The following is a 21,381-nucleotide window of genomic DNA, read 5'->3' on the forward strand; positions in this document are numbered from 1 at the left end:
AATCGTCAATGAGATATTCAATATCAAACAGAAGAAGAATGAAATAGTACGGGTCTTTGCCAGGAGGTTGAAGGACTTAATCAGTAAAATGGAGAATAAGCTGGCAGATGGGCTCCAGAAAAGATGGTTCATTGAAAGCCTTCACCCGAAGTTGCGAAAAAAGATGAAGATCGTGCCACCATCGACATATACTGAAGCATACAATCGGGCATTGAACCTCGACAGTGAACAGAAGACAAAGAAGAACAAGAAGACCAACTCATCCAATTCGGATGACGATGAGCCTTCAGGAGAAGATAGCAGCAACGATGAAGGCAACAACAAGAAAGTTCGTGCTCTTCAGAAGGACATGCTACAGATGATGAAAGAGTTCAAAAACATGAACAAGGAAATCAAGAGCAGTGACCTATGGTGCACAGAGTGCAAGAAAGAAGGCCATACGAAGGGATCATGCCCGAAAGATCAATTTTGTGAGATTTTCCAGATTATGGGACACTCGATAAAGGAATGCCCTTTCAATTTGAAAACAAGAACACCACAACAAGTGTTTCTGACACAAGAGGCATCCCCATCAGGAGGGAACGGGAACACCAGTACGGAAGGTGCCACATCGGGAGGATATAGAAACAATCAGCACGGTCAAAACAACAACAATAATGGTGGGAGAAGTCGAATCCAGTATGATGCGAATGGCCGGCCGATAGTCCAATGCCGCACATGCAATCTGTGGGGTCACTTCGCCCAAGAGTGTACAATGGCGAACACACCAAAGTTGTTATGCAGATGGTGTGGACCTTGTGATTATGACGATGCTAAGTGCCTGAAGTTCGAAGTAAACTTGATTACTGTCAGGACGGACGAGGAAGAAGTTCTGGCAATCACTCGAAAGCAGGCGTGTTTACCGTACTGGTAAAGGAAATGAACGTATACAGACAATAGAACACGAACAGGAGAATAATATTCGCAATAGTAGATTAATGATGATTTACAATGATCCCAGACGGGATATAAATACTACCGCCGAACTTTTCCGAAGGAGTCAATCGGCCACGATTATTCTATCCGCTACAATTATTTACCGCCGGGCCGTCGACTACAGAATACAAAAACACCGCCGGAACCATCCAGTCGGCTAACACCATCCCCCCAAAAAAAAACAGTCGTCTCCTGATGACTCACAAAATTAGGAGACAACTTACAGACTACAGAAAAAACTAGAGAGAAGGGGGCGTCCTAAAAGTGTGCTGCTGGCGACGTAACTCATACACCTGCTCTGTCCTGATGCGAAGATCTGTTTGAATCTGAGAGTTGACTTCAACGGCCTCCTTTAGAAGAAGTGTCGCGTCCATGGCCTGCGTCCTGGCTAACTGCATCTCGTGCTCAGCCGCATCCTTATCTTGAACCGCTGCCTCTGTACTTTGCTTAGCCAAGTCCTTCTCCTGCACCGTTGCTGCCAAATCTGCCAGTAGTGCAGCCCGCTCTGTGGCCCATGCTGCCTACTGGTCGGCCAAGTCGGTGGCTAGCTTCTATCTAGCCTCAGTCTCAGCTGCCAATGATCTCTCTGCTGCAACCCTGTTCGCCTCCCCACGCTGACGACCGTAGTAAACATCTTTGTACAATCCCACAACCTCATGTGCCAGCTTCATCATAGGAGTGTCAATGGGTCCGAATTCCGGCTCCGTGGCCCAATCTGCCAGCATCTTAGCTGTCTCCGTTGCCGGCCAGCCCCTGTCTATAAAGCAAGTCTCAAATCGCCGAGGACATATCCCACGGATATATGCTCTGATCAAGTGCCACTCCCTCCGCCGAGTCAGGGCTTGAATTGCCACATCGTGGCCCTTCTTCAATGCAGATTTCATAGTCCTGAGGTAATCTCGGCACCTGTCCTCATCTAATCTTCTCCTCCCGTAACAATTTCCTTTTCTTTTCGTCGACTCGGTTCTCCTGGTGACTTTTCCTTCTCGAGGCTTGATTCTCCTGCCATATTTGAAAAAGCAGATCAAAGTTGGGGCATGGTGAGAAGAAAATCACTTACCTTTACTTGCACCTCTGTTTGCAAAATTTGTCGTACTATGTTTTGTTCTGCGAAATTTCTTGTTGAAGTGGCGGTGGTGTTCGAAGGTGTTACTGCTTGAGATACTCTTCCAACCTCCGCCCGTGCTGCTGCAAATTTCTTCTTTTCTTCGGCGAGGTCCGGGTATCCTTTTGCTTGTTGCCACGTAATTGCCAGAACTTCCTCCTCATCGGCTCCAACCGTGATCAAGTTCACTCCGGATTTTGGACATTTTGAGTCGTCGTGATCGCCGGTGGCACAATAGTTGAGGTGTATTTGATGTTGGACATTCTCGCGCAAAATGCCCCCACAAGTTACATGCTCGGCACTGAATAACTGGTCGTCCGTTTGCATCATACTGAATCCGACTTCTGCTCGTATTGGTATTGTTATTGTTGTTATTTTGTCCACGCCGATTATTCCTGTATCCTCCAGATGTAGCGCCGGTGGCATTGGTGTTTCCGTTACCACCTGACGGGGAAGCCTCCTGTGTGAGAAGCACCTGCGAAGATCCTCTTGTTTTCATGTTAAAGGGGCAGTCTTTTGTCGAATGTCCCATGATCTGACAGATGTCACAGAATTGGTTTTTTGGACACGATCCTTTAGTATGACCGTCGGTCTTACATTCCGTGCACCACAATTCACTACCTTTTGGCTCTTTCTACATATTTTTAAACTCTTTCATCATTCGAACCATATCCTTCTATAAGGCACGAACCTTTTGTTACTACCTTCGTCGTCGCTGCTATCATTCCAGCAGATTCATCGTCATCAGAGTCAAAGGAGCTAGTTTTTTTCTTTTTTGTCTTGTGCGCACTTTCAAGGTCCAGTGCTCTGTTATAAGCATCGACATATGACGACGGTGGCACGATTTTCATTTTTCTTCGCAATTGCGAGCGTAGGCCATCCACAAACCACCTTTTTTGCAATCCGTCCGTCGGCTTGCTTTCCATTTTGTTTATTAAATCTTTTAATCTCCTGGCATAGACACAGACAGTTTCGTGCTTCCCCTGTTTTGTATTGAAAATCTCTGCTACAATTTCATTATTGTCCCGCAAGAGTTTAAATTCTGCTAGGAACTCCTTTTTGATCTTATCCCAGGTATCCAGCTTTTGCAGATCCATATCCGAAAATCAATCAATTGCGACACCCCATAGGGTTGCCGGAAATTGCCTGGCCCATTCTTCGGTATCTGTAATTCCATTTGCCCGCCAGATCGTCTCACATGTCTTACAATGTCGGATGGGGTCGGCTGTACCATCGCCTTCAAATTTTGGCAGCTTCTCTTTGGGTCCCGCCATCACAACACTGGAGGTCTGCACTGTCACACCGGAGGTCTGCACTCCTACACTGGCGGTTGGCACTCCCACACCGGCAATCTAAACTCCCACACTGGCGGTCGGCACTCCCACACCGACAGTCTAAACTTCCACACCAACGGTCTGCACTCCCGCACCGACAGTCGGAACTCCCGCACCGGCAATCTGCACTTCCGCACCGGCAGCCTGCACTTCCGCACTGGAGGTGTCGACAACTGCGAACCTTGGTGAAGAAGAAGGATCCTCTGAAATTGTTTCCCGCGGAAGTCTATCCTAGACGAAGAGATCACTCCACGCTCGTGCTCCGTCGACACTACGAGCTGTGCAAGTTGATGCTCTTCCGTCAGAGTTTTCCTCCCTTGGCGAACACAAGTTCAAGAACTCCTCCCATGCTTCTTCCACCAATTCCACCCGCTGCCGAGTCTCCTCCAACAATTCTTCCGTTCTCCGGTGTCCGTCGCTAATCTTCTGAAATCTCCGTCGGCGTTCGGCTTGCTGTGCTAGAATTAAATTCTCTTGCGCAGTACGGATTCCATCTTTTCCCTTCGCTTTATTTCGATCCTTGTTAAGATGATTTGGCATTAATCTTCATTCCTCCCACCTTCCAGATTCATAAGGCAACGGCGCCAAATGTTTACCGTACTGGTAAAGGAAATGAACGCATACAGACAATAGAACACGAACAGCAGAATAATATTCGCAATAGTAGATTAATGATGATTTACAATGATCCCAGACGGGATATAAATACTACCACCGAACTTTCTCGAAGGAGTCCGTTGGCCACGATTATTCTATCCGCTACAATTATTTACCGCCGGGCCGTCGGCTACAGAATACAAAAACACCGCCGGAACCATCCAGTCGGCTAACAAGGCGAAGCTATACCCTAATTTGACGGAGGAAAAGAAGAGACTGGACGAAGCATGGGCAGAGATCCAGAGAGCAACGCAGGTAGAAACAGCACACCTGAAGGACACGCCGGGTACCTCCGAATGGAACTGTGCAAAACAGAACATTGTACGACAAATATTGCAAGCTGAGGTACCTGTCAAGATAAATAATCTGTTGCTCACTATGCCTCAGCTCCGATCGGCACTCACAAACATTGTTTTCGCTGCTAAACTACCAGGAGAACATGAAAGGGAGCAAGAAAGCAGAGCAAGTACAGCGGACAAAAAGGAGAAGGAACATGGCGCAAGTGTAGAAGCTCCGATGCTGTTAGCTCTTTCATCTGGACGCTATCCGACAATTGTTGAAATGGGCATTCTCAGGACTGTGCTAACGGACACGATTATGGACGGAGGATCCAGTGTCAATGTGTTGCTTGAAGACACCTCGAAAAGCTTGGGACAACCGACATTATGGCCACCTACATTCTAGCTGCTAATGGCCGATCAACATGGAATCAAGCCATTGGGAATACTCACAACGCAACCAGTAACGATTGGAACATAACCATTCCTATTGGACTTCATCGTGATCCCACTGAAGTGGAGAGGATATGATGCCATTCTAGGTCGGGGTTGGCTGATACAAGCCAAGGCAAAGCATGATTGGAAGAAAAATACTTTATCACTTGAAAGCAAAGGGCGAAAGTACGTCATCGATCTACACACTCAAATGGTCGGGGAAGAAGCTCTATCGTCAGATTCCAAAGAAGAAGAGGATGAAAGGAGGCAAAATATGGAACCAGATCAGGAGGGAGTACTACGGTTGGAAGGAGGATCGATAGATGACGATCTAGATTCGGTGAACGGTCTTTACCATTGGCAGATAGAGGACTATGAACTCTTTCCGAGTTGTAATATGCTAAGGATTGACGAAAGTAAAAAAGAAGGAAATGAATGTTCGAAGGAACACAGAGAAGCCGAAGAAGGAAATGAATGTCCGAAGGAACACAGAGAAGCCGAAGAAGGAAATGAATGTCCGAAGGGACAAAGAGAAGCTGATGGAGGAAATGAATGTCCGAAGGAACATAGAGAAGCCGAAGGAGGAAATGAATGTTTGAAGCAACACAGAGAAGCTGAAGAAGGAAAGGCAGGTATGACTGAAGCTAAAGGAAAGAACATACAGTACGAACCCAAAAGAAGGAAAGATTCCCTTGTGCGACCATGCAGGAAGAAAGTATTATGTCGAACCACAGATATAGCAGAAAGGTAAAGGCAGCAAGGAAGACACACGATACGGTCTGCACAGGCAACAAAGAGGAAGGGTTCAATAAAAGTTGTAGCATTACAGAGTGAATGTGTTATTGACAGACAGAAGGGGCAGTTGACGGAGTCCATGGTAGCGAGCTTCGAGAACAAACTGGGCGATATGGAGATGACACAGTTGAAGTATGATGTACAGAACGAGATCAAATCAGACAAGTTTCAAGTGAAATGGATCAGCGTGCTGTACAGGATTCGGGATGTGGGTGATAATGGAACAATGAAATCATGGATGCTAGATGGACAGAAAGTGGTCGACACAATGCATAGGTCGAAGATGAATGTTTACCATGAAAGAAATAACGCACCTCCATGGACGAACAACTGAGAAAAGAACAACTGTAAGTACTGTAAATATTATACATATGTAAGATTAGTAAGGACAGGAATTTTTTTTTTAAATAAATAAATAAAAATAAAATTTGAAATTGAAATAAGTGTGAGAAGTCACTGTACGGATGTCTTAGGTAACCGTACGGCTTTTCTAAAGTCATTGTACGGCTTGTAATTGCTCATCGTACGGATTTTCTAATGAAGATGCAGTGTACGGGTTTTAAAAGGCTATCGTACGGTGTTTAGCAGGCAGGTTATGTACGGATTTTGAAATAACCCCAACGGATTATTGTTTCTTTTAGCACCAAAACTCAATACTTCAAGGGTTTGGTATTTCATCAAACAATTAGCAAAGCTCAGTCCTTACTGAACTGAAACACTAAGTAACTATACTGGAAAGTGATCAAAGTACTTGACATGAAACAAGACCAACCCTTATGCAATAGTTAATGACAGAATTCAGAAAGTGATTCATTTGCAAGTAATATGGTCATAGAAACCTTGTTTATATTAACAATCAAATAGAAGCATTACTGAATTTGAAGAATTAGAACTGAGTAATGAAAGGGACCTGATAATCGGATAATGCAGAAATTGATCCAAAACCGTCTACTTTAATAGACTGGATGTGATTCCGACTCTCAATCTGCCTTAGGAAGCTGAGCTTGGTCGGAGTTCTTTCCAATTATTCAATAGATCATTGCTCTACCGCTTGATGCTTGTGATGTGATTGGAACCCGACCATGAATCTCTAGGACCGAATTGCTATTTGCTAAGGTACCCGTGCTGTGGGTATGTGAGTCCGCAGGGTGTAATGCTCGTTATTTATGGCTCTTCAGCATATGCTCCTGTTAATGCTTGAAAAATGATTCTTCTATGATCGATGCAGTCCCATTACTGGTATTGCAGATATCCACTCGGCAATCAACAATGCATCCGTTATGCAATATTGACCTATGTCATAATTATCCCTAATGCCAAGGATGATTGTCACTATGTGCGCTGAACAAAAAATAACGAGAATGCCAATAATATGAGGGTCGCTACTCTGCGATGATAGTGTCTCTTTTATGTACATCACTGGCTGTAAGACGTATATCGCTGTGTGCATGTCGAGTTAACGAGGGTTGCTTCTCTGTGTGGGAATTTGCAATGACGGCATCTCTGTTATGTATTCCACAGTGATTGCGGCAGATATGAAACGAAGAGCTCTATGTTGGATCACTGGGATTGATGCTGAGTATACGGCAACGCTGCTAGATGAAGAAGATATTTCTGGAAAGTCACTCTTCTGCCCTTGGTCGATTCTCACTGCTCGCGTCTATATAAAATGTGGAAGATGTCTCTTACTCTTCTAAAACTGCAATCGAACTCCTTTGGTGACACCTTCGGCCCGACCCGTAAGCGGTTTGGAAACGGTTGAAATATGCCTCAGCGAATGCCTTAATTTGCAGCTCGTGCTGGTTACTGTTTCTAGCCCAATCTTCAGAACCCGTGAATCCAAATTGCCTATGATTAGAGTTTAGTCCGCCCGATTTGTGCCCTGGAAATTTTTTTAATTAATTCTCATGCTCAGCAAAATGAACTTGTTGATATACTGAAACGCTGCTAACTGATCCCGTAAAATAATAAACTCCAATTAGCAAAATAGCTTAATCTTCGATTCTCAAGCCTCAGAATGATCTTCCAAAATTTTGGCCTTAAGCCACAGATTCTGCCCTGATGAAATGATTGAATGTCACCTCCAATCTGCAATAATTCGGATGATATTTCACACCCTCAAAATTGCGTACCAATTGAGAGTTATCGTTCTCAATGGCCAACTGTGACAATTGCGAAAACCTTAGGTTCCACAATGCACCTGTGATTGAATCACAATCTGAAATCAAAAGAGAGATAAACAACTGCCTGATTTCGAATGGAGCCCCGGGGTGCCTATTTATTCTTTTCTCTCCATCTTCTCCAAAGACTTCTAGAACATTTTTGATTTTATCTCTTAAGTGACTTTATTAAATATTTTATAATCCAAGTCACTTTATTAAATTAATTAAATATAAAGTTACCTTTTAATTTTTATTTATTTGATAACTTTATAAATAATTAATTTAATATCACTTATTTATTTAATTAAAATAATTAATTAGTCGTCCTTATAAAATATTCATTATTTTGGACAACCAGATTAATTAAATTAATTAAATCGAACTGTCACCAAAAATGGGGACATGACAGATTTTATGCAGTCACCGTACGGCTTTTGAGTCCCTGTCGCTGTACGAACTTTCTAGATGCAGTGCAATTGTACAGATTTCTCAGATGCAGTCAGATAGGCACCATACAGATTTGGAATTTCTTTGCAGGGCTGCGCACGGATTCGGGAGCCAGTCATCGTACGAATTCTAAGGCCAAGTTATCGTACGGCTTGTTAAAAGCTGACGTACTGTACAGATTTTCAACAAATCAATTTTAGTAAGGTTCAATGTACGGCTTTTCCAGCCTAAACCACCGTACGCATTTGTGAAGACATTGATCTGGAGAACCTATATCATGCGGATTTTCTTCTACTTTTAGTATACGATCTTCAGGATGGTGTACGGATTTCTGGCATAAAGGGTTTTAGGATTCATTTGGCATACAGATTTGGTTTTGTTCCAACATACAGACTTCTTCTAGATTTCCATATGGTTTTCTGAGACAAAGATTTCACTGGGATTTGCGGGGCTTAGCAAGCATGGTTTTCTAAGAAAAAGATTTCGCTGGGATTTGCGGGGTTTAGCAAGCACAGTACAACATCATGGTGTAGCTGTACATTGGCAGCGCAGAAGGAGGTTTTGTAAAAAAATAAAAACATGTGGACAAATCAAGCATGCTTAGAATGAGTAACGGAGGATACCAAAGGGAAGGGAAAGCATCAGCGATTGCCAGAAAGAGTGTAGAATCGGCAGAAAATGACAAAAATAGTGTGTTCCATGCAGTTTTGTGTGGGTTTTGAAGTGCTAATTTGCCCCAGGACCCCGCGAGGGCGTTGCCCCCTGGACCCCCAGTCGTTGCGGATATCAGTCATAAGAAGTGCGACCAGTTAATGAAACCTGGAGCTGCTGCAGGCATGGATAGTGTGTGTCAGAGATGGAACTTGGAATAGGTGTTGGCTGTGAAGTTGCCTTGGTGGATACAGGGAGAGCTCGGGAGGAGTCGATCATCCAATTGAAGGCACTTTAGCGACACTTGGCTCAATGGACCCAGAGTTGGAAGCAGAGAAAGTGGCACAAGTGGCTATCCAGGTCAGCTTGACTAAGGAGACAGTGAGTTTTGGAAACCAATTTGGTGCAGGCACTGGATGAATGTGAGAGTGATGTGGTAGATCAATATTGTTGTATTAGTTGTTTGAGTTTTGTTCTGTAGTCATCAGGAGACGACTTTTCTTTTTGGGGAGGATGATGTCGTCGGTAGAAAATGTGTATCAGCTGACGGGTCCCTTCGGAAAGGTTAGAAATTGTGTATCAGCCGACAGGTCCCTTCGGAAAGGTTCTTGTTATGTAGCCAACGAGTCCCTTCGGAAAGGTTATTGTTATGTAGCTGACGGGTCCCTTCGAGAAGGTTTTGGTTATGTAGCAACATGTTGTATGTGGTCGACGGACTCCTTCGGGAAGGTTCTTTGGAAAGTATTTATACTCCCTTCAGGAAGCATTGTAATCATCAGATCTTATCAAGCATAATATACTGTTGGCATATGCAAAGTTCTGCTATTCATATCTATTGTCTGTGCGTTGATTTCTTACCCAGTACGGTAAACATCTATTGGGTTGTTATATTGTTTGGAGGTTTCTATTGCTACTTTTTTAGTAAGCTTTGGGTAAAAGAAAATCGTGGATAGGAATTAAACAATCATCTAGAGTTACAAGTTTGTTATTGTAGAGCATAGTGTTCCATATCCCTCTGTCAAGATTAATGAGTTGATTATATTCTTGGACTCAATTTTTCTTGATTTGGGTGATTTAAATGTTGTTAAATGAGACCGTGTGGCTTATGTATTTAACATTTTTTTAAAGTACCTCTTTTTTTCTTTTCTTTTTTGAGGGAAAATCAATTATCAAAGGTGCAATTCATAGCATTTATAAAAGACAAAGATAGCACCTTCCTTTGAGGATTCATTGTTATCTTTGCAAGTTCAAGTTTTCAAAATTGGAGCAATCAAGGACAAAATCCTTGGCTTACAAGTTCAGTGAATGAAAGCCCTATTTGTGGATTTGAGGATGAAAATGCTCTCATTTGATTGGGGTAATTCTACATCAAGGAACAAAATTGTACTCACTGATTCAACCAGAATTGGAATGTATCCTTCTCAAAGTAAAGGTTATAGAAGACACTTAGCCTATTTAATTCTTGTAGGATGACTGAATGTTAGTGAGGAAATTCTAATCAATTGAATTATCAATTCCCAACTTGTAAAATTCCTCAAGCAACTATGTCATAGGAGACATTTTGACACAAGATGGAAGACTTGAATGTTATGATTCCAAACTTTTCCATGGGTCAATCCTAAACTAGCATATGTAGGATGAATTATATCCACTTCCACAACAATAAAAAATGAAAGTCCTACTTTGTTGAATAAGGAAACAATCATATAGACAAACCACCAACCTCTAGCATTTTAAGCACAAAAATATTGCAGCAAGTGAAGCATTATTAATGAATGATGTAGTGCCTCCGATGTTTGCATTTTGTACCATGGCTTATTTTGGTTCAAGGGATATTTAATGATTTTCATGTATATGTGCATTTGAGATGCTTCAATGTTTTGATATTATTTTGATTGCCAGTATCATAGCTCATAGATGTTAGATGCCATACTGTTCAGTTTGAATTATATCTGCATGATGATGCTAGTGATGTGACTGTTGTCAATCAGGATTGCGCCTATAGCGAGATAAGAATCTAGCTATCCTGTTGGAACATGGAAACCTCTCTCGAATGGTGGGGTTAAGAACGAGAGAAGAATCTCCGGATTCTAGGCCGGTTCCTATATGATATCACCTATGAAACTAACTTTGAACTCGGGAAAAGGGTTGAGAATGTATGTGAATAACTAGATACTAAAACTTAAAATAAGTGATACACCAATGGTTTTGAATGTAACTTTGATCAAATTAGCACGAATTACGAAAAAACAATTGATTCACAATACTCAAACAAACACGTAACCACAAAAGTGTTTCTATGCAAGGACCGAGATCTACTTTGAAAGGGATACCTAGGTTTCACCAATTTTCTGCAAAAAGATAATAATCACAAACATAGACCTATAATCACACGTATCAAGATTCAAATTTGCAATAAAGGTCGTAACTAAAATGAAGGCGAACACAACATTAAAGTAAAAAATCCACAATATTGCACAAGAACCAATGAGAAAGAACCACTGAATCTCTATAATCAATGCTAAAAAAAACAATCTTTGCTACAAATGCCCTTACAATCAACTCAAAATCAGCAATGTGCAAAAATCTAAATCCGAAAGAAAGTCCCTCATAATGAGGTGAAAGTACAATATATAGAAAAATAACCTTAACTTGGATTCCAAGATCATGCCTAGAAAAAATCACCCAAAAATGACAAAAACTATGAAGAAGCCTCTGAAAACTACTCTCAACCATCTGCTCAATTGATAGATAACTTGAAAAATGACTCTAGCTCCTCAAAATCATGCACAAAAATTCAAACTCGGATCCATCAAGTAATCCACAAATATGGCATGAAAAACTGCTCCTAATTATGCAATATATGCATAAAATAGGCTCTCAATGTGAACTGTATGCATAACTGATCTTAACTGCCCCATAAACCACTAAAAATATCACTCTGTAACCCCATCACTGCATGAGAAACTGAAACTGTCCTTGGCCTCCAAAAATTTCTCCTTAAGTGTTAACTGAATGTCCTTTCTTGGAGTTCAAACACAACTTTCCACTATCCCCTCCTTGCATTTAGGCATAAAAAAACGTTAACTCCACTTAATTCCCTTTTTATTAATTAATAAAATCAAAGGTCTTATAATTATAACCACTTGATTTATTAATTTTATAATTACAAGTTCTTTTTATTATATTTAATATTAACGTGTTTATTTTTCATTTATTTTATCAATTTTCTACATGAACACATCAGTATTAAATATAATAAAGGGAATTAAAAAATAAAATGAATTTTTATAAGTATTATATATATTAAATAATTAATAATCATAATTATATTAATATATATAGTAGTTATAAAAATATATTTATTAAATTAAGAATTCTTTATATGCAATTGAATATAATTATGATCATAATTATATTGCGTATAGAAAACTTATAATTTAATAACTATGAAGTTCTAATAAAACGCCTAACTCTATATAGCTGAGTGGACCCAAAATTTTATTAAACATGATAGAGGGTAAATTATGAAAACACGTGAAGGGTAAAGGCATTTGTTTTTTTGTTATCATTTGGTTCATTCATTACTCACGCATTAAGGAAGGAGAAGGGTTTGTGAAACCCTAGCCATGGATGCTATTAGCTGCATTATTCTCCCGTGATTTCCTTTCTTGATGCCATATCTCGGTTGTTTTTCCTTTGCCAGATCATGGTGTTGCTGTCTACTATAGATACCATAAGCATTAGCTTTGGCCACGTGTTGGCTTGAGAGCTCATGAGTTTCTTCTTTGCGCTAGACGGCTTCATCTTGCTTTGGCAGCGATTTATGTTAGTACTGGGTAGTTTGGACGCCATTTATGATGCAAATTCTGGGTATTTTTGGGTTTGGATGCCAGTATCTCTTTGACTGGGTGTATTTCCTGCTATCATTTGTGATGCTTATCTTTCTTTGGACAACTTGCCTTCACTGTGGGTTTTGTTTGCTAGTGTTGGGAGTTTCATGCTTGGCACGAGTTATTGCTTCCATAGACACCACTTCTTGCTATTACAGGGCAGAAGTTTCTTGCTTGTAAATGGCTTGAATTTGAGCTTTCACTTGCAGGTTTTGTTTGCTTGATACCTTCCATATTTTTGGATGGCTGCTGTTAAGGTTATGATGCCATATTTACTGGCCGTATGGAGTTCTTTTGCTGGTATGTACTTGCTATTACGCTTCATACAGCAGTATATTTCACTGATTCTGGGCATGATTTCCTTTGAGATATCATTGGTTTTTGAATTGTGCATTTGATATACATTTGTTGGGGAAATCTCCATGGTTGTATGCTAGCCGTAAGTTTTTAAAAGCCCCCTTATTTTCATATGTTGTTTTATGAATATGAAAAATATTGAGATAATACCATCAAATATTCATATGGGTTTGCATGTTTTTGACTTATTTTTGGCAAATAAGGGTTTCTTTTGGTAATAATATCAATGTTGTAGACTCCATTTTGTGAGGATATATGGAGGGCTTCTATTTTTTGTCTATCATACTATAGCTTCTCTGAACTTTGAATACTTCAGGATCCACTGCTAGTCATGAGATTACCTGCATTTTTCTTTTTAACTGTATTATTGTAGCATATCTTTCTTTCCTTTTTGTATGAAGACATGACTAAATAAATAGATAGAACCTTTGCACACCCAATACTAACATGTCACAGGGTAAAGAAAAATATCACCATAACCAGATATCTGACTGATAGCTAATCCTCCTTTACTCCAGCAAATCTTCCACAGACTGACCTTTTCTTGACATTCTTTATAAGATCCTTTTGTAAACTGAAGAGCTAATCCATATGAATCTTAATGCTGTACTTTCAGATTATGATGAGACTTTCCTTATAAAATCTTCTTATTTTCACTTGTATGATGCATACTTCCTTTTATATAGATCTGCTCTTATAGAAATGGTTTTATATTTTGCTAGATCTTTAGTTTGGAACTACTGTAGCCTGCAGTCAACAACTCCCTTTAATTTGTTCTAATAATTGTAGCTCCCATTGCGGTTCTTAATTTCCAACCATCTTGTTATGTGCTTTACTTTTCATATTGCTTTGATAGACATGCTTGCTTTATTCCACTTGTTCAATACATTTGCTCACCATATATGTCATTAGCATGTAGACCCTTTTCTATCAAGTATCAACTATTATTTGAGAGCAACTTGCTATCTTAACTTGCATTTGGTAAGATCTTGCATTTGTCCCTTGCACTTGAGCATAATGCAATGCCTAATATACCTTTTTCTGTTACTTTACTTGCTAGTAAATGCTCATTGTTATGTTACAGAATTTTTCCCAATTTCATTTTTGTTAAAAGATTTATGAAGAAAAATCTGCCCACATTATTCTTCACTTATGGTTTGCAATTCTTGTAAAGGCATCGGAAACTTCCATAAATGTTGTTTAATATATAAACTGGTCTCTCTTAAATTTCTTCATCAGTTTCTCTAAACAGATGTAAATATCATACCTTTTGATAAAAAATTGGAATCTTTGCTCTGCTGTATCTGATTTTGATCTTTCTCCCATACACTTCTATGGCTGAATATTATCTTCTTACCATTTAAGGGTTTCCTTTTTTATAAATCTGACCATCATTTGATGAACCATAACATCTGAAACTCATTACACACTAGAATCTTGTTGAAAAAATCTTATTCTTGCTTGATGTGTCATATACTAAGCAATAATTGCAGCATGAGAATAAAGTCCTTTCCACTCAAATTCTGTTTTCTGTTCTTTTAAAATATACTTCAATGTTGAAGTCCTTCCTGTTTACTGCATCATCATATTTTCTGTTGTAGACTTCTCCCTTTTCCTATTGATTTGACATTCATAATTCGTTTTGACTGATCTAGTGACTGATTGCATCTTTAATTCTTTCTATGTGCTGAAATATACTTGCAAAGATCCTTGAAATTCCTTTAGCCTAAGACTGAAACTTTATATGTCCTCCATGATTTGACCGGAAGATCCCATACCTGTATTTTATGTATGCCCCCTCGACAATCTCCTCTCGTCCTTTGCCTTTGCCGCTACATGATTCGACCAGAAGGTTTCACGCTTGTAGTATATGCGTGTCCCTTCAATGATCTCCTCAATGTCTTCAATCAACTACATTGGTTTAACTGGAAGGTCCCATACCTGAAACTTATGTATGCCCCCTCAACAGTCTCCCCAATATTTTCTATCTTTGCCCAAACAAATTCCGCCAAAAGGCTTCATGCATGTAACTTACGCATGATCCTTCAATAGCCTCAAGTCTTCACACTTGTATCTATACATGGAACAAATTCATTAGTATAAACATGTTTTATCTTCTTCGGATTTTTCTTGTCTTCTTGCCTTTTAACATAGTTATCTGAATAATCACATTGTAGGAACAATAGAGTATAGATGATAAGAAAGTTTTCCATTGCTCAGTTCATATGAACTAACTCATTTCTTCATTCATTTTTTTTTTTTGCAGGTTTACTCTCAGACGGAGATGTGAGATCAACCCTTCAACATTTAGCGCAACAAACCTTTCATTTAGGCAATAGATGCCTTTCCTCTTATCTTGTCTTTTCAGTACTTTTCTGTTTATACAATGTGTTTAATTCAGATATTTATGTTAGGAGCTGAGAATGCTTTGTAATATCTGAATGCATTGTATTTAAGTACTGTGTAACATGAACACTTTGTACATCATCAAAACAATTTTTTTTGATATTTCAAAAAAAAATGATACTATTTTGATCTGAATCGAAAGTGATCAGTTCTCTTGTTTATTGATTCTATACTTTACATTTTGCACTCTTTTCATTCTGTAATGTGTATTCTCAGCAACTAAACACAGTTATTCAGCAGCTAAAACATATTTAGTTTAGCGTAAAACATAACAATTTAAAAGGTATGTTAAATTGGTGACAGTGACATGATGCTTTATGATGATATCTAGTTGTTTTGTATTCGGATATAAACTTTGTTTATGGTTATATGATGGATATTGTCAGATTTATTGTTGATGTGCTTGCACTATAGATATTTACATCATTCTTGGAGTTGACTCTTATTATGATGCAAAAGAATGATTTAAATGGATTATTTTAATAAATTTAGTTAAATGTTATTTACGCAATTTCACGTATTGTTACTTCAGCTATATTATTTATTATGCATCTACACTTGATCAGGTTGTTTATTGTGCAGGACTTATATTCACGGCAATGGCACATGGAGTTAGTGGTTTTGGTCGTTCATACTAAGTCAATGTCATCCCTGTCTAGGCGACATATATGTTTTAATTAAAATAATAAACCCTCTAGTTAATTAGTGAAATCTGGTTTCATTATGCATTTGTGACTAGATCCATGAGCGTGTCTGTGCATTTAGGAATCTGTAGTGGTTACAAACATTGTTGAAATAATGTGATTTGATTGTTTAAGGGAGATTTTATATTTGATTTAATTTATTTTAACTCTCGGCTAATTTGTCGTAGTTGAATTCTATTTATTTGGAATTTCCTAATTTTATATGCGAAAAGGGGATTCACTAGATTGTCTATATTTTATATCTGTTTTATATGTCACTTTGTAAAAGTGTATATATTGGCCAAAATGTGAGTTTATACTCACTTCTCACTTTCTAATTCATGGTTTCTGGACCAAATCCTCCAAAACCCTCTTGTGAGTTTTTAGGAATTTGTTTGTTGTGAGAGTTTTGCTCATTGGATATTCACAAGGATAGGCTCGTTGGATTCATAGCAGGAATATCTTGCTTTGCCGAGCATCTCATCGCATTCGGCAGTCCCATTATTTGGTGGCTTCAATTCCCGTTTTAGCCCCTTTGGTTGTGTGGTAGGGCTCTCTTGTTTCTTTGTTTTCACTTCATTTTAGCTTTCATTTTTATTGCTAATTGGTTAGAGGTTGAGAGCTAGTGTTCCCCTATGTTTTGGTATGTTAATTGTACCCGGTTGGCCAAGAATGAACATATGAGGGATTTTGATGCTTTTTATTAGAAAGTTTTATGGTGTTATGCTACTAAATTTCACATACGAGCTTGTAGCTCAAATTTGATTTTGGTATTTGATCCCGTTTGAGGAACAGGTTTTCGATTTCATCAATTTTCAACAACTTTTAATTGTAAGTGATTTTTACTTTGCTTCAGTGTGTGTGCCACCCAATTTTCTCAAGTATTTCTTGACATATGTTTTGGTCTTAGGTTTGGAATGTATGTTAGGTTTCTACTCCGACCATGGTTTTACTTGTCTTCATTGGCATTTGTGTCAAATCCGTACTCACAGCAATATGCGCGGTTGAGTGAATTTTTACACTCGATATTTCTTGTTATTTCTCATCCAACCCTTGTTAGTTATTGATTTTGTGTGAAGTTGGTTGTGCCCACACACAAGCATGTGCACATGCGTATGACAAGATCTTGCAAGACTTGAACTCCTAGATTTAAGTCGGTTGAGACATGATTCATTTGGGGTTGGGTTGGGAAATTGCATTGCCTACGAGCACTCATCGTGTGATGAGCTTAGGTATGTAGGGTAAGCAGTGAAGTGGCTTCTCTCATGTACCCTAGCCCAGAAGTGGCTGACAAGGTAATGTGAAGAGGTTCTAATAAGTGATAACCAAATTAACTAATGGGTAATGAAATTTAATAAGATAAGTGAACACCTGTACAATTGTCGAGCATCTCGAGGGTGTGGTTCTTGTACAACTACCAATCTCCTACAGGAGTTATTTCGAGGGCACGGCATGATGGCCTCCCAAGGGAATTGAGTTAGGGACCACCTGTAGCTTGGGCTTCCCGATGCCAAGCAAGTACACTACTTGAGTCTCTACATAGTTCTCATAAAGTATCTGACCAAGACCTGTTGTACTATATTATCTCATGATCTTTTTTTCAGTCTCATGTTTTGCTTGGTGTGGGTGTTAGCCTTGGATGATTGTTCTTTTGTTTGTGATCTGATCACTATCTCCATTAGCATGGTGGGAGTGGGCCGATAGGTACCATGTAGTTGGGAGGTATAGCTACATGTATCATTGTTGGGGACCTATGTATAGGGTTGGCCTAATCAGAGCTTGATGCTTCACTTGGATTCTTTGGGAATTTTAGAGTATGTTTCTCATGTGATTTATGTTTATGGTTGATGCTTTGTTACCATGTTTAGAGATAGCATCTTGTAGTTCATTACTTTATTTCACAGAAATGTTACTTATGTACATGTTTCATTTTGACAATGTTGATTAGATGGATAGATGTTATTGTGATCCATATATTATCATGTTAGGGTTATTAGATTCCTTTCTTTCTCTCAAGTGTCTGTTCCTTGACATTGGTGGTTCCGATAAACCTGGGTGTGGAGGTTCTACCCCTTTTATTGCCTAAGTTAGCCTCTTAATTCTTGTTTTTAACCTTGATGACATTAGGACAACAAGTTGGGATAATACTGGCAAAGTGTCACCCCACACTACTGAGAAATATTGCCTCAAGTTGCAAGAAATATTGTCCCAACTGGTAAAGTATAGCCCCATAGTGTTATGAAGTATTGCCCCACAATTTTATGAAGTATCACTTGGCTTTCGGAAGAAATGTCATCTGACATTTCTCTAGAAACCTGTAAGTCCAAACAACAGGTACTTATCGACTTGTCCGGTGAATGCTAGTCGGTGATTTGGATATCCTTTTAGAAGTTCTTTCTCCTTAGACCTTGACAATTCCCCTCTGGGACGCGTAGGATTCGAATGTCGGTTTTGGCTATCCTCTTAACATTGTTAATGGGAAATTGACTTGTATGGATTACACTTAGGAACTTTGGATTTGGGTTTAAAAGGAACACTATTATTAAATGCTAGTTAGATGGAAATGAACATTGTATGTCTAATTCATATAGATAAATTTTGAGCATTTTGGTTAGTAGTGACATTTGGAGATCTTTGGGTATGTTGGTTCGTGTTAGCCTTTCGTTGTGAGCTTTGTGTGATTGATTTTTTTATCTTTAAAGGAATTTATGTTGCCTTATGTTTATCCTTGTTCTAAGGGTCTCCGGGCGAAGCATTATTTTTGGTATTAGAGCCCATGTTTCAACATTGGGATCTTTGTGTTATGCTCTCACTATGATAGTGAATATTGAATTGCTTATATATTGATATTGTACCTAATGGTTTGTGACTTGGTATTCTAGTATGCTTTTGAGAGATTCTAACTTGTATGTTGTTGTTCCCTTAAGGATGCCTCCTGTATGTGGACATGGTGGTCAGAGGAATACCCGACAAAACTGCCAACAAGAAGAATAGAATAAAGAGTACCATGAGGAAGAACGTTAGGAAGAAGGGGAAAGATAGGGAAACAATCAGGGTGGAGTTGAGGCTTTGGTGCCTTTGCTACATGAGCTTATAGCTCAGTTGGAACCTTGAGTTGAGGATTCCCAAAAAGGTGGTAGACAAGAGAGAGGTCACAGGGTGCAGATTCCCACATATCAGAGCATGAGGATAGTGAGGAGCGAGTGCACAAGCATGAACGTTCCCGCACACCACCTAGTGGCAGAGGGTACCATAGGAGAGGTCGAGACTCGGATAATGATGACGCCATCTAGATTGAGATAATGAGAGACCTTCAACGGTCTAAACCACCATACTTCGATGGTAGGGGAGGAGGCCTCAAGGCCAAAACTTGGTTACTGGATATAGGGCCTTGCTTTTCTATGCATCCCTATGTAAGCAACCTAAGAGCCCCTTTGTGTAGTGACATAGGTAAGAGACCATGCATTTGTTTCATGGAAAATTGAGCAGCATAAGCTTTGAATTGGTATAGCAAACCTTGTTGGGAGATCTTTGAGGAGAGTGTCAAAGAGAAGTTCATATCTCCTCAGTACAAAGAGGCATGGGATGCTGAATTACATGAGATTAGGTAGGAGAATTTGTCGGTGGACCAATACGAGATGAGATTCTTTGAGCTAAGGCAGTACTCGAACTATAGCCATGATGAGGTACTCACTCAAGATTTCATTTGAGGTCTTAAGAACTCCATCATTGGGGAGGTCCTTAAGTATCAACCGAGGACACTTGCACTTGCCGCAAAGAAGGCAAGGATTGTTGAGAGTAATGTGGTTAGAGGTAAAAGCAACAAGCCGGGTATGCAGAGTCATAGTACATGACTTACAAGGTTAGATTCACCTCCTTTATAGACTTATCCCTCAGGATGAACTCATTCTTAATTAGCACCTTCAAAAGTTGGATGCAGTAGGCATAGTGGTTGGTGCTACCCTTGGGGTCAGCAAAGTGGTCGGGGATCAGGTACTGCCAGTGGAAAGGTGTGATGTTCCCATTATGGCTTTCTCTTTAATTGCTTCAGTGTCTCTATTCAACAATTAGATAGATCTTATTTATACTATTAATGATTTGAGGATATCTTATGCTTGACAATATAAGAAGTTTATATTCATTAAAAGGTGCACGAGCTCTTGAACTTTGTGTATAATAGAAAATAAAATTTTCACATATATTAAATGGGATGAATCAATATTATGCACCCTTACAATGTGATAATTTAAAATAATATGTACTACTTATTTCCTTTACTTAGTCCTTATTCTATTACCTAATTATTCCCCTCTCCTTAATCCTTTTATGCTTTTCTTTTGGTACCTTCTAATCTCTTCCCAAAGTTGTTATATATTAGAGTATGTGCTTTCCTTGGCTAAATACTTTCCACATTTGTCCCTTCTTGTCAACGGTTTAAGTCCTTATCATTTCCTCTTTCCGTATTAGTCTTTTTTAATATTCCTTTGGGGAAATTCACATATCTTTTAATATCTTTTCTTTTTCAATATTGTGGTTCTCGCTCCTTGATCGTACTTTCCTCGTGGTCTTCATTCCCTAACTATACTTGCCCCTGTTGTTTGCCCGACAACCACACTATATCTTCTCCTACTTTCTAATGGTATTTATTTTTGCCTTTATTTTGCACGTATTCCTTTTAACCAATTTTGGTGTCTTTGACCATCCTCATCAGCGACCTTATATATGCGCTTGTCACTGGGGACGTGTCTATTTAGTGGGGCCAAAGAATATAAAGGCGAACCATCATTTCCAACCACCATCTTGATTGGTGTGGACCCCTCCTATATTTTTTTTTAAACTTTCTTAATAAATATAGTTGGATTATATGAAATTAGTTTTATATTTATAGGTTATGAAAATATGTATGCATATATGGCATTTAATAAATAGATATGTTTAAGTGTTATTCATGTTCTAATTAGATTATATGCATATTAATCTGTAATGTCCCCTTTTTAGCATTTATAGCATGATGTTGTTGTTAGCCTATTTCCCGATAGTCCCGTAGGCTAACTAGGACATTAAAGGGACTTAGAGGCCATTTGGCGTAGATAGTTTCAGCTGCAGGTCTTTCTGTGGGGTTTTGAGGCAACTTTGGGCATACTTACTATTTATAGTAAGTCATCTTGGATATGGTCAGACATCCAGTGGCAGCGGTATGTCG

At 39.2% G+C, this 21,381-nt stretch overlaps 1 protein-coding gene and 1 long non-coding RNA gene across 6 annotated transcripts in view; one reads left to right on the forward strand and one right to left on the reverse strand.

Moving 5' to 3' along the window:
• LOC149529188 (uncharacterized) overlaps positions 1–15,654 on the forward strand; it is a 164,059-nt gene extending 148,405 nt beyond the window's left edge. For both annotated transcript variants that reach the window (XR_016359082.1, XR_016359083.1), the window contains one exon: positions 15,356–15,654. This is a non-coding gene — a long non-coding RNA (uncharacterized LOC149529188). The remainder of the gene's footprint in view (positions 1–15,355) is intronic.
• Positions 1–21,381, reverse strand: part of LOC149529187 (putative LRR receptor-like serine/threonine-protein kinase At1g56130) — a 256,167-nt gene that overhangs the window by 184,583 nt on the left and 50,203 nt on the right. The window lies entirely within an intron of this gene.

Source organism: Cupressus sempervirens, chromosome 11 (assembly GCF_028749045.1).
Source record: "Cupressus sempervirens isolate cs-2001-9-10 chromosome 11, ASM2874904v1, whole genome shotgun sequence".
Classification (NCBI taxonomy): domain Eukaryota; kingdom Viridiplantae; phylum Streptophyta; class Pinopsida; order Cupressales; family Cupressaceae; genus Cupressus; species Cupressus sempervirens.